The sequence below is a fragment of the Orbicella franksi genome, chromosome 7 (genome assembly GCF_964199315.1).
Source record: "Orbicella franksi chromosome 7, jaOrbFran1.1, whole genome shotgun sequence".
Lineage (NCBI taxonomy): Eukaryota > Metazoa > Cnidaria > Anthozoa > Scleractinia > Merulinidae > Orbicella > Orbicella franksi.
Genome location: NC_138151.1, coordinates 20,993,825 through 21,007,975, shown reverse-complemented (window position 1 = coordinate 21,007,975; position 14,151 = coordinate 20,993,825). Strand labels below are relative to the sequence as shown.

The window sequence follows — 14,151 nt, the reverse complement described above, 5'->3', positions numbered from 1 at the left end:
GTTCCAAGACACTCTATGTAGTACACTTAGTTATGTATTGGTTGCAGTAACAACGTATCAACGTCTTAACGTATTATTAACAGTCCTGCTAAAAGCGGTGCACTCGACTTCGGGACCAAAAATAATTTTCCTTCATTTTTTGTTAGTGAAAAGGGTTTGACACAGATATATAGAAAAGCAATTAATTATTTTCCAATTCCTTATTTTTGCTTTACTACGAGCCAAAATTGAATTTTGGACGAACTGAGGTTGTCGACCGTGATCAGAAAGGTAAAATTCACCGATTTTGTAAAGCGTGCTACGTCCCCTAAAATGTAGCTGACGGAATTTCGTTTTCATACGAATTCTAAGGTATATTTATTACTTTGACTGACGAAATATGGAAACTTTTCGGAAAATTCCAAGCTTACCAGTGAGGCTGGAAGACACCCTACTCTGAGGCCTTTGTTCACATACTAAAATTTAGCCAAATTTGAGGGAGAAAATCTCAAAAGTTGTGTCTAAATGAAGACTAAAAAGCACATCACAGTAAATTTATTACTTTAATTAACCGTTCTATAAGTTCAAACCGGTGGGTATCTCCTTGGATTGCACGGGAGAACAGATTAAAATCTGCCTCAGTCAGTGTATTTACATAACTATCGCTCGTGTCAAAGTCATTTGCATAAGCCTTGCACCCGGTGAAAATACCTCTTCTGCCGTTCAGGTTCGTTTGATGACCTTCTGAGTAGTGGCAAATAGATTCCTTTAATACTTTTATACACTGCAGATCCAGTTTTAAGGGGAAGGGTTACGGAGCTGATCAATTATCACGACTTGCGAGACTCCAAAAGTAAATAATGGCGATCTGCACAAATTAACCGTAGCCGTCACCCTGATAAGTTCCTTGAATCAATTCTGCTGCAGACGTAGCAATAGAAGAAAACGAAAGTCGAAAGATTCCATTTACCGTTTAATGGCACCTGAGTCTTTCACTATTGCCAAGACTATTGGGAGCTTGAGGGATGTGTGCCCGAATTTTAAAAACGACAACAACGACGAACACTTACCGGTTGATCGCTGGGAAGTGTATTCGTCAAATGAACATGAATGAGCAGGACACTTTTGAATGGAACTATGTTTTGCGATATATGGGCTTTACTTCTGTTGTATTCCAGCATCAGCGCTTGTACAGCGCAGAAAATGAACTTCGGGATCCGTTTATACAACGAAAGCTTCACCAGCCTTCGTCACAATGTCACACAAATTGTAACGTGACCAATTACCAGCTATGGAGGGGCAGGGGTAAATGCCCTGCCCCGCGCGCGCCGGTCAATAGATTTGGCTAGGTTTTCAAAAGCAACCCATTGTATTTTTTGGACTAGTGTAATCTTATCAGTATGACCGAACGACAACAATCATTGCACCTCTACTTTTCTTCCGAAAATACCAGTAGTTGCTAATACATGAGGGCAGAGGAAGCGGATATGGACCTGAAATTCACTTTTTTCTTTCCCGTTATCAGCCATTCATTTTTCATAAAAGACACAATGGTCGACCCATGAATAAAATGAAGAAATTCAAAAGATGGGGTTAAGAAACTTTCCGTAAGACGTCCATATCAAAGCGCGTGCAGAAACTGAGAGGACGATTTCTCACTTTGTGCTTATAGGACTAGTACCCTTCCCTTTTTTCTCTGACGAAACCAGAATTATTGGCCATAAAACTAGTTTGTCTTTGATTTCTCCGACATATAGCGAAGTAATGGGACATGCACTCTTACCATTGTGGGACTCAAAGGAGGGTGTGGGGCTTGAACATAATTGTCCTAAAATGCGATAGACATTATATTAAAGGTGTTATAGTCGCATCTGGCACAGAACTCCAACCCTCTCTGTCATTGTTATCCTCACGGTGTCTGTAAAAATCATAATAACCAAGAGAAAAATACATCTTTGATCACACTTCTACATATATCGTGTATCGCGAGCATTACTGCGCCTTTTAATAACATGTGGACTCCTGCGGACTCAAAAATTAAAAGCTCAACCGACAAGGGCGTTTTTCGCTACTATCAATCGAATGTTCGGCGGCTCCTCCTCCTCCGCGGAGCGCGCGGTGATCAAATCAAATCTTAGAGCACAGTTCAGACCGGTCAGAAGCTGGCAGGAGCCGCCGAACATTTGATTGACGACATTTGAATTTGAGTCCGCATGTTATTGAAAGGCGCAGTAACATAGCTGAATTGAAAGTAGTGTTAATACAGACTAATATTCATAACAAACACTAATCAGAGGCTCCTGTGAGCAGCTCATGGATGAATGTTTCCTTTTGCCTGTTTCAAAACGAGTCTTTGTGCGAAACCTTCTGCAGGCGGAAGTGAATGGTTTTGCACTTAGACTCGTTTTGACACAAAGACAAAACGCAACTCGGAAATGGCCTATTGGATGAATGTAGAAAACTTAGTTGAATTTAAAGAGAAGAGGAATTGATCATTGCAGAGTTGCTCTTGGTGCTGCAGTGGAAAACAGGAAAAGAAACATCAGTTGGTCAAATGTGATGGATAGCTTTTGATGTCCAAATAAGGTTGTTTATTGACACCCTTCAGGTGGTTGAATTCGTTTTCTGGTAAAATCATTTTATAATAAATAATATTTTATTACATATTTGAAATAGATTTCAAGAGCTAGAGCACAACGACAAAAAATCAATTTGAACACTGCTGAAATACTGACTACCATAATGTAGCACATAAAAGGTAAAAGGGGAAATTGTAGCCAACAGTCTCCTATACATGCAGATCAGATTTTACATTTTTTTTTTGCTGAGCTATAGATAACATAATCTTTACAGCAGCAGGACACACATGTAGTAGAAGTAGAATATACTAACAACCATTTTAATAATTGAATGAAAATTCAACAGGTATAAGCTGGAACAGTTAGGTTAGCTTATACTTCAAATAAACATTGCAAGATTTGTATTTAATATATATAGAGAGATTAACACATTCTATTTTTGTGTTTCTTTATGATGGAGTCTAGTATTTTCATTTAATTGTAGTCCTCATGGAAAGGACTGATGTTTCTCTACATGCACCGGTTATGTTCAATGTATATGAACATGATATGGAACTGCTAATTTTAAGTTGAAGTTGTATGTCTGTATTCCACTGTAAAGCTGTAGGTTCTGAGTTAAGTTTTGACACAGATAGTGAGTTCAGGTGGATTTCATTTGTTGACATTCTTAACTTTAAGAAACCTACATGGACAAAGTTCCAAAGTGTTTCCAACTCTGTAATTATACTGTAAATCCTCGAATTAGCGTCCCCCTCGAATAAGCCCTCCCCCCCTCATTTAAGCGCCCCCTCGTGTTCTCCTAAATTTGAAATAAGTGCCCCAGGCACTAATTCGAGGATTTACGGTGTGCAGTTTGGAGAGCCATTTTATATGCTTGAAACCAATGTCTTTTGCAAAGAATGAGTTTAAACAGCTCAAGTGGCAGCTAACACAAGCAAGTGTTGAAGGCATCTTATTCTCTTCCTAAGTAGGGGTATTCCACATCCATCTGTAATTCTCAGATTAATTCCATGAAGTCTTAAGGGTGACTTGTGTTGTTAAAGCCGATTTCTATGAAGTCTTTTGATATTATTGTTGGCAGCTGATAAACACGTATAGCATCAGTAATGGTGTTGTTAATATTAACATTTGCTTACTGTCACTTGCATATTATAGTATACTGTAGTTGTTACCACAGTGTTCATCTGGGTTATTTGCATATGCACAATAGTGCAACTTGCTTCACCTGCAATACACAATAAATATAATAGTCACATATTTTAAAAGGGTATAAAAATGAATGCAGAAAAATTACACATGTATATCTTTAATTTGCTGTCCTTTCCCTTTCCCCCATACAACCCCAATAAAAATAGGCTACTTACCTAAATGTGGTGTCCAAGTGATACTTCTTGCTTTTCTGGAAAGGGTTTAAGAAAGAAAATGCCAGTTATAAATGGCATGCTTTCCTTCAAGAAACATTGGAGCTAAAATAATTCCTTTAACCTGAAAAATTTGTTCTTATATACAGCATCTCCAAATTCTGGTAGAGGTACATGTAATTTTGAAACTCTATGAGGACTAGGAATTTAAGAACATGAAAAGCACAGGAAATTCAAACCATTCTTTGTTTCTGCCAATAAATGTTCTGACTGTTTTCTATCTGTGATTCAAATAGTTGCTTACATCTAGATATTTATTTGGTATGTAAAGTTTCATCTTCAGCTAAATTAATAATTATAATGATCTCATATGATATACATAGTGAATTTTTGTTAACAAATATTCAAACAGCTTTCATGGAAATTTATTTCAAAGGGCTGATGATCACCTTCTGATTGTGCACATAATTTGTGGTACATGATTTATCTGCGTACAGTAGTCAGTAGTATACTGGTTAATCAACTGAATGTACCCTTTGCCTGTTACAAGATATTTCATTAGAGCCTTTTGTTCTGTATTTGCCTGCATTAGATCAATATTGAAATCCCCAAGCAGTACAGTTGGCAGGGCCTTAGCTAGTAACAGGCAAACCGAGGCACTTGCCTCAGTCATTTTTTTCGTTTTTGTTGTTTATAGTCATCAAAAACACTCTAAACTCCCAGGAAGAGCATTAAACCATGGACATTGCCTCAGTCACAACTCATTTCTTGGACACTGCCTTAGTCATAATTTGTTTCTGGCTAGGGCCCTGGTTGGAATTGTAGGTTCTATTAATACTGAGTTGTGAAGGTGAGTAAGAGCATGAATTAACTGCGAAATTGCAACTTTAGTTTTCGAGCGTTCGAGCGATAGATACCAATGACATGAATATTTGGAACTGGTTGGGTTAAAACCATGAAAGTAATTTCTAAATTATTAAAGTTACATCTGTAGGGAATTTAGTACAATTCTAAACATTAGAAGGTACACAGCAGTTCCATGGCAAGTTCTTATGTTACACTGACTAAAGTCATTTCTGTGACTCGTAAATTCACGAAGCTGATATGCATCATCTCTATCTGACAAGCAAAGTTTTGATTCAACAAAAATGTTGACATCAGCTATTTGACTGTTATAATCACTTCGCAAATCATCTAACGTGGAGGTGGAGCCGGAGGTGGAGAGATCCAACATTCTGAAACAAGATTGTTTTTGTTTGGGATGAATTGTCAGTCTGTAACACTCCCAAAGGCACAAGGCTTGCTTGTGTTCTTAGTCTGCTCATTTCACTTTTAACTTTCTCAGTAACCTTTATTTTGAACTCGACGTAAGCTTCTTCGAAGCTACACGAGGCTGTACGTCTCCTGGCCTAGCAAATTTCGCGGCTTTTCTTCCCGAATATATATACGGAGACTTGTTATCAACATTTCCAGTACAAACTACATTCATAGTACTGATCGATAATATAAATCGCCAACAGACGGAAATCAACTCTGTAAAGACAACATCCAACAATGACACAAAATGGCGAACGTCAGCTCTAACTTTTGAGTTTAGAAAACAATGTGCTTTATCAGATGACTACTCTCGGAATCGAGCAGTTTCCGAACGAAAGAATCCAATTACTAGTGTAGCGGCCGCCTTTCTATGCAGAACGGGGCGCGAGAAACATTGGTACGATCCACACGTCTAACAGTTCTACTCCGGTTTATTTTCCACGGTGCTGGAACGAATTATTACAGCTTGAACAGGTTAAAGTTCAAAGTAAGGCATGAGAGGATTACCTTACCACAATGTCCGGATAAGATTGTCAAAGACTGTAATGGAACGTACTCGGGAATGGCTTCGAGTGAAGCTTGAGTAAACAGGTAACAAAACTACAAATACACACTGAAAATACACGGACGTTGCGAAAACGTTCTCCTAGCACGAGGAGCCCGTTTTTCTTAAGTCCCGTATTAGAACTAGGGGATGACGGGATGCGTAACGCAACACTGAACGACTGAGAAGGCGTTACAACTAGTACGCACAAGTGTATAGACATAGTTTTTAAAGGAAAAAACGATACAACAAGAAGACTTACCTTAGCTTCCATATGACACGGCATTCATTTCATTCCTCCTCCGGATGACATTAAAAAATCTTTAAACGATTCCGCCGATTCGTCCACGGACCACGGTCGAAAGACATTGAACCTTTCAAGATTTCGATGCAAGTATCGTCCGCCGTCGCTTGTAAGATTTCGTTGTCGATTTGTCGCAGCAAGTGTTCCTTACCGTAAAAACGTTCCATTTTTCAACCCACGAAGGAATCCCTGTTAACTGATCGAACAAAAAAGTAACCATCTTCGACCTCGGTGCCTTGTTACGCCATGTTCTTGGACAAAAATCTACGCCTCTCTAGTACCCCCATGAAACCAGTCAAACATATGCCCAGAAGTCCTTGAGACAAAAACAATACTTAGCAGGGGACGTAGGAAAAAAAAATGTTTAATCCAACTTTAATGAATAAGTTAATCAGAACCGAGTGAGTGAGTGAGTGAGTGAGTGAGTGAGTGAGTGAGTGAGTGCCATTGGACTGCCTACTAAGCTCATGGATGTTACATGACATCCATGAGCAAGAATGATTGTTTTCCCTCTAGCAGCAATGAAACAAAAGATGCAATTGAATCCATTCGCCTGTAGCTTATCGTTCAGAAACAAGGGCCCCTACATGCTGTTGAAAGAAGTTGATAATTATACCCTATTTATGACTAAAACGGCTGAAGACCCTACCCTTCGGGGTACTGGTAAGAGTGCATGTCCCATTACTTAACTATATGTTTCGCGAGCCGGAGAAATCAAAGACAAACTAGTTTTATGGGCAATAATTCTGGTGTCGTCAGAAAAAAAGGGGAAAAAAAGGGAAGGGCACTAGTCCTACTGCTGGTTTTCAGTGTCACGCAATTCAAAATAGATCAAAATAAAAATCAAAACTGGTCAATAGATAAAGTCCAGAATCTGGGAAATAAAAGAAGGTAAATATGCAAAGACTCTCGCCAAAATTCTGGTCACAGCAATTTTTCTTATGTGACATATGCGGAGAATTTTTTTTACCCAAATTTATAGAGATTTGCATGGAGACGCCATGCTGATGCCCATCCGCACGGGCACCAAGATGGTGGCCGGAAACCAACAGAAACATCTGTCACTGAGTTTTGCTACAAAAGCGTGAATTTATCCCTCAAAGAATTCTAAACCATTAAAATAATACTTTTTCTAAGACATGAACTCTTCAGATAGTGAAGTTCCCCGAAATAAGTCACTTTTTTAACAAGAATGACGGCTCTCTAGGCCGTCATGTAAATGCCGCGTCACGCAAAAGTTTAGAAATTTAAGCGTAGTGTATCAAGAAACCGAGAACCCATTCGTAGCGAAAATTTGTATAAACATTAGTTTTCAGCTGCTCTTACACATCATTTAAGTAAAATCTCAGGAAGATCAATAGTTTTGTAGTTCGAATTTTAGTGACGTCATGTGAAAACCAGCTATAAGCAGTGAGAGAGTGTCCTCTCAGCATCTACACGCACTTTGATTTGGAGGTTTTCTGGAAGGTTTCATGGCCCCATCTTTTGATTTTCTTCATTTTATTCATGGGTCGACCATGTGTCTTTTATGAAAAACGAACGGCTGATAACGGGAAAGAAAAAAAAGTGAATTTCAGGTCCATATCCGCTTTCTCTGCCCTCATGTATTAGCAACTTCTGGTATTTTCTAGGGGAAAGTAGATAAAAATTGAAAATGGGCAATAATTGTCGTCGTTCGGTCATACTGATAAGATTACACTAGTCCAAAAAATTTAAATCAATGGACCTTGCCAAATCTATTGATCGGCGCGCGCGTACAAGCGCTGATGCTACAATACAACATTTATTGCAAAATATAATTCCATTTAAGAGTGTCGCGTTCTTTCACGTGCATTGAACGAATGCACTTCCCAGCGATCAACCGGTAAGTGTTCGTTGTTGTTATCGTTTTCAAAATTCGAGCACATAGCCCTCAAGCTTCCAGAAGTCTGGGCAATAGTAAAAGATTCAGTGGCCATTAAACGGTAAATGGAATCTTTCAACTTTCGTTTTCTTCTATTGCTACGTCTGCGGCGGAATTTATTCAAGGAACTTATCAGGATGACGGCTACGGTTAATTTGTGCAGATCGCCATTATTCACTTTTGGAGTCTCGCAAGTCTTGAGAATTGATTAACTTTAACGCAGCCTTCACCCCAAAACTGGATCTACAGTGTACAAAAGTATTAAAGGAAGGTATTTGCCACTACTCAGAAGGCCATCAAACGAACCTGAACGGCAGAAGAGGTATTTTCACCGGGTGCAAGGTTTATGCAAATGTGCTTTGACACGAGCGATAGTTATGTAAATACACTGACTGTAGCAGATTTTTATCTGTTCTCGCGTGCAATCCAAGGAGATACCCATCGGTTTGAACTTATAGAACGGTTAATTAAGGTAATAAATTTACTGTGATGTGCTTTTTAGTCTTCATTTAGACACAACTTTTGAGATTTTCTCCCTCAAATTTGGCTAAATTTTAGTATGTGAACAAAGGCCTCAGAGTAGGGTGTCTTCCAGCCTCGTTGGTAAACTTGGAATTTTCCGAAAAGTTTCCATATTTCGTCAGTCAAAGTAGTAAATATACCTTAGAATTTTTAAGAAAACGAAATTCCGTCAGCTACATTTTAGGGGACGTAACACGTTTCACAAAATCGGTGAATTTTACCTTTCTGATCACGGTCAGCAACCCCAGTTTGGCCAAAATTCAATTTTGGCTCGTAGCAAAGAAAAAATAAGGAATTGAAAAGTAATTAATTGCTTTTTTTTATATCTAACCGATTTTCCAAAAACATGCCCGCTATTTTGGTGCAAACTCTTTAACACGGTTTTCATAAATTCAGCCATATATTGGCACAGAATGTCCTAAACTGCTCAGGGAATTCCCTAGTTTGATTCTAGGTGCTTTAGAAAGATCGACAGAAATTAGACACGCTCGTTTTTCGACCTTTCTGGGTCATGCAGTCTTGTTCCCTTGAAATATATATCTGGATTTATGAAAACGGTGTTAAAGACTGAATCAAGTGTTTTTTTTATTTATCTTTTTTTTTCATTTTTTTCTGCTTTCGCTATGACAGCAGCTTGTAAATCTTACTTAGCATGAAATGTAGAAACTCCTTGCCGCATGTCCATTTATTTAGGTACTTTTTTCATTATATATCGACCACCTCCCCCACCCCATTTTCAATTTGCATTAAGTTTAGCCCAGGCTACACTCGTCTGAATTCAGTTCGCGCGGTGACTCTGACAAGGAGCGACCGATTAGCGTTCTGTATTTGCTGTCTAAAGGAAGTCTTCCTGAGGACATCATTAAGTCCAATGAAGGCCCAAGTCTAACGATTTGCTAGTAAGCGTCGTCCATTATCGTACGTGAGGCGGACCTGAGGAGATGTGTAAACTGTACGGGTCACATTTAGTCCCGTAACAGTAGGCCGTTTGCCTTCTGGCGATAATGTTGTGCTTGCTTTAGACAGCAAAAATCTTTAGCCACATCAATTTAGGGCTTTGACGTGCAATGGACTAGACATTTCTAGCTGCTGTTGGCGTTATTTGCTCTGAACTTTGATGTAGCTAAAGACAAAATTGAAGTAGGTCCTGGACATTGCTATTTGCGAGCAAAACATGGCCACGAGCAGAGAGAAGAACATGAGTTCAAGCGCTGATCGTGAGTAGAATTTCTTTGTTTTATCAATTTTAGGCGTTCTCGGCTTAGCTAACTATCAGAACTGTCTGTGATTCGCTAGCGCGGAAGAAATTTATTTGCGTGGCTTCCGGGCGATAATTGACGTAACGACAACATGTTGAGTGTTCGCTTACTGCTAACTATGGCCTAGTTTGTTTGAGGTTCAATCGATTCTCGATGTAGGAAGCTCTTGTTCAGTCCATTTAGGACGATGCAGGCCTTTAGAAAGCGATAGATTAGCTCCCCGCCGCGGTTTTGATATCTGTACGTTCGTGTTGATTTAGACTCCAATTTCATGTTGAAAGCACTCTTAATTAAATTGTACAATTCCGCATGATTCAACGAAAAGACGGTGAATTTAGTCTTCCTGGCCTCAAAAGGCATACAGCAGAGTTATTTGCACGTCAGAGTGGAAATGTGCTGGTGGATGAAATTGAACTTGAAGCACAAATTAAATAAAATGTGGATGATGTTTTCAAATAAGAGCGCCTTCGATCCGTTGAGGATGTAGTTCTTGCTATATTGGAGCGCGGGAGGGGTGCTCCCTTTTATGGGCTATATTGGTATGTGCGGCCGCAAAGGGTATGGTGTTTCAACCGTTTTGGTCATAAATAAGCTGGCAATATGCTAATTTTTATGGTACAGGAACTCGGCAATCCTTTCGTGTACTTTTGCAATACAAAGACAATGCAATCATTCGCAATCGCGCTAAAACAAAAGGAGACGCACGCACCATTAAACTTTCAAACAACTTTATTAAAATAACAACAGTGTGACAAATAAATTCAGTCTCTATCTTCACTCGGAAAATATAAGCTCACTTTCGATGTTTTTATGTTTTCGTGGCCCGTTGCACCGCAGTCATTACAGCAGGCAAAGGCTTCTTTTATATGTTCGATATCAACCGGAATGTCGTAACCACAAATGGGACAAATAGAATTGTTATCGTGCCAAAAGCATGTAGGACACTTAACCACCGCAGTTACGGACATATTCCAATTTTGACAATGATGACATGGTTTCGAGGACTCTTTTTGATTGATTCCTTCTTGGTCAGACTCACTGTCACTTTCCGCATCATTGCTTTCAGATTGACTTTCCTCCCCGTCACTACTGTCGTAACTGTCGCTACGGTCGTTGTCATCATCACCTTCGCTTTCGTTCTCTCGATAAACCTTTTCTTTTTCAAGTAAATCGCCCAAAATTTTCTTTTTTTAATTTAACGCTTGTCGACTCCTTCCTCACGTAGGGGCCAAACCACCCCCCAAATGTTTCATGAAGGCTATATTTGCTTGGTTTATATATTTCTGAACCAAGTTTGGCAGATGAGCTTTCTTTGATCTCCAGTTTATTTTAATTTGGAGGTTGTCACAAAATGGCAGATTATGACGTCATAATTGATGACGTCACCAAAACGTGCTATAATTTTTTGTAAAATCTGATGTAAAGATTATGTCACCGTTTTTTGCTATGATGATTATTTTTTGAGATATGGTAAATTAAATATTTTTTTGCTTCCCCCCCCCCGGAATTTGCTTAACCATACTATCCTTCTTAAGTCAGTCTCTCCGGTTTATTTTTTTCAGTTTTTTTCTACGAAGGCCAATAATCTAGAAAAATAGAAAGCTTGATGTTGTCAAAAATCGTATGGTTTTAGAAATTTGATTTTCGGCTTTGTTAGGATGGTATTAACAGTAAAAAAACGAGTGACGTCACAGGTTATGACGTAACAAAACTAATTTTTAACGCAATAACACTAGAGGAATAATTTTTTATTTCGATTTTCTTCTTTGTGTTTGCTTTAGTCATCTGGCACATCACATGTGCAACATAGCTGCATTTGCTGGAACAAAATTACGTCTCCAATTTGGGGATTTTTCTCAAGGGGGGGACCCCATATTTTGCAGAGTTATTTTTCATATTTAAAAATGCCATATTTCATTTAATTTTTGTGATATGGACAATTTTTTTTCAGGTTTCAACTCCCCTTAATGTGCTCTTTCTAACACATTGTAAAAAATATGCATATTAAAAACTTCAAAAGTGGCCAAAAACATGACGTCATCACTGTGACGTAACAACTTTGACATTTACTGACATTTTTCATGAAAATATAATTGGCAATAGGTCTCCTGCTCATCTGCCAAGTTTGGTGTAGAAAGAGTCAATACTTTTTAAGTAATGCGAAATAATGTGAAATACCCAAGAACTGACGAAACATTTGGGGGGTGGTTTGGCCCTACGTGCCTCTATCAGACCATCCAGGAGGGTATTAAGCGCTCTGGGCTTGACTCAATCAATCAATCAATCAATCAATCAATCAAACTTTATTTAAAGAGGGTGGCACTTAATAGTTAAAAACTTATGAACTTGTGGCCCTCTATAAACATTGTTACAATTTAAAAAGACCTATTATAATTAATAACCTAATTAAGGATTTATTTAAAGCTTAATCAAAAATCACAGTGTACAACAGATCAAGATCTCAAAGTTGAAGGTAAAACATATTGCTTATATCATGCGATCTAAAGATAAGTTATCTAAAAAAGGAGTAACAATCTTGTCCCTAAGCTGACTAAATTTAAAATGTTTACCTTATCGTTATGAGGAAGCAGTATGTATTCCACTAACTCAGCGATGTTTGTTACGGTAATTATGCGTTTTTTTCGAAGCAATTGCCCATGTAGGGGTCCAAAACAGAATATCTTTGAAAGCAGCCATACTGTGTAGCAGGTCCGAAGCACGTTTTCTGGAAACGGTTTGTGAGAGATTCTCTAAAACATCTTTAATTCGTGGTTCCTCATCGTTGCACTGCTCATCGTCAGAAACATGTCTCCCTTGCTTCCTCAAAAGTCTCCATTTCGCTTTCTCCATTTTCTTCATCATCCCAATCTACCTTTGGTTTCATGTCCGATCCGCACTCGTCAAAAGCAAGATATGAAATGATCCAACTCATAAAGGGTTATTGCATTTATAACAGAAGAAACCCTAAGCTACTTTTAACCGGGGGCGATAAGTCTTAAATAAATCCACCACCCTCTTGCATAAGAATATGTTTTTTCTTCTTTTAGGAGACATTCGGTATTGCAAGGCTAGTTAGAGCATCCTTGTATGGAAGCAATTTCTGCCTATTTTCTTCTGGAAAGGAGATGTATTGCTTGAGCACATTGTATAAAACTTGAACTAATGCGTGAACTTGTTGCGGAGTGGCAGTCCTTAATAGAACCTCGCATTGATGAGTAGGACAATGAGCTAACAGTTGAAGAAAATCACGGTTGTTCTTTACTACCCGAGACATAATTGCAGACTGAACTAGTGGCAGACGTTTACGGTTTTTATAGAATTGTGGTGGAGGTGGTGGTGGTGTCGTTGGTGGTGGAGGTGGTGGTGGTGGTGGTGGTGGAGCTGGTGGCGATGGTTAAATTATCTTAATTAAACAATAGAATTGTGGGGGCGGTGGTGGTGGAATTTAAACAATAAAAATCTGAGAATTTGTAAGCCTATTTAAACGCGGAACGTTCGACTTTATTCTCACTTTACCTTTAGCTGCCAAGAAGGAGACATGACCTCGTCATGTCCTCATTGTGAAAAATCCTTCACCAGAAAAGACAGTATGAAAAGACAAATCAATAATGGGCACGGTAATCCCGGTCACTTCACCCCATTTAATGTGATGCCCTATTCCAGTGAGAAGTGTCAGCGGTTTCAATTTGAAAATCCGTTCACTTGCATGGTGGCCGGGATGACTGGATCAGGCAAGACGAAGATTGCTTTGTCTTTGTATTGTAAAAGTACACAAAAGGGTTGCCGAGTTCCCGTACCAAAAAAATTAGCATATTACCGGCTTAACAGTGCGTGACATTTTGAACTCGCTCCCAGTTCCAGACTAGTTTGTAGTTTTCTACGTCGATTTTAGTCAATGTTTTCACGATTAACTTTCGAATAAACACAAGTCTCGAAGAAAAGGTTTCTTCGTATATTTTTCCAATCAAGCAAGAACTAGATGCTCAACGGATCTAAGGCGCTCTTATTTTGAAAACAACATCCATATTTCATTTAATTTGTGCTTCAAGTTCAATTTCATCCACCAGCAAATTTCCACTCTGATGTGAGTTACGCATGATTTCAGGAAACAAACGTCTGGTTCAGCTAATTGTTCAAGATACTAGTATATTCCTAAAATTTCACCTCTTTACAATAAAAAAATATATCGACTACTGTTGTTAAAAAATAATTCTATTACATCATTCAAAAGCTATAAATAAACCCATGATGTCATCATCGCCCGACGCCCTGTCTATTTTTAGATTATAATGTCATCAGCACCTCGCATCTCGTCCGTAGTACCCCTAGTATAGGGGGATTCATGCTGACGTCATTGTTTACATTTTTGCTCATTTGCATGCG

General features: G+C 38.7%; 2 protein-coding genes across 2 annotated transcripts in view; one reads left to right on the top strand and one right to left on the bottom strand.

The window, feature by feature from the left end:
* The window catches only part of LOC145492428 (uncharacterized), a 456,732-nt gene that overhangs the window by 164,395 nt on the left and 278,186 nt on the right, over positions 1-14,151 (top strand). The gene's annotated exons all lie outside the window — the stretch shown is intronic.
* The window catches only part of LOC145492310 (neural cell adhesion molecule 1-like), a 32,310-nt gene that overhangs the window by 9,039 nt on the left and 9,120 nt on the right, over positions 1-14,151 (bottom strand). The window lies entirely within an intron of this gene.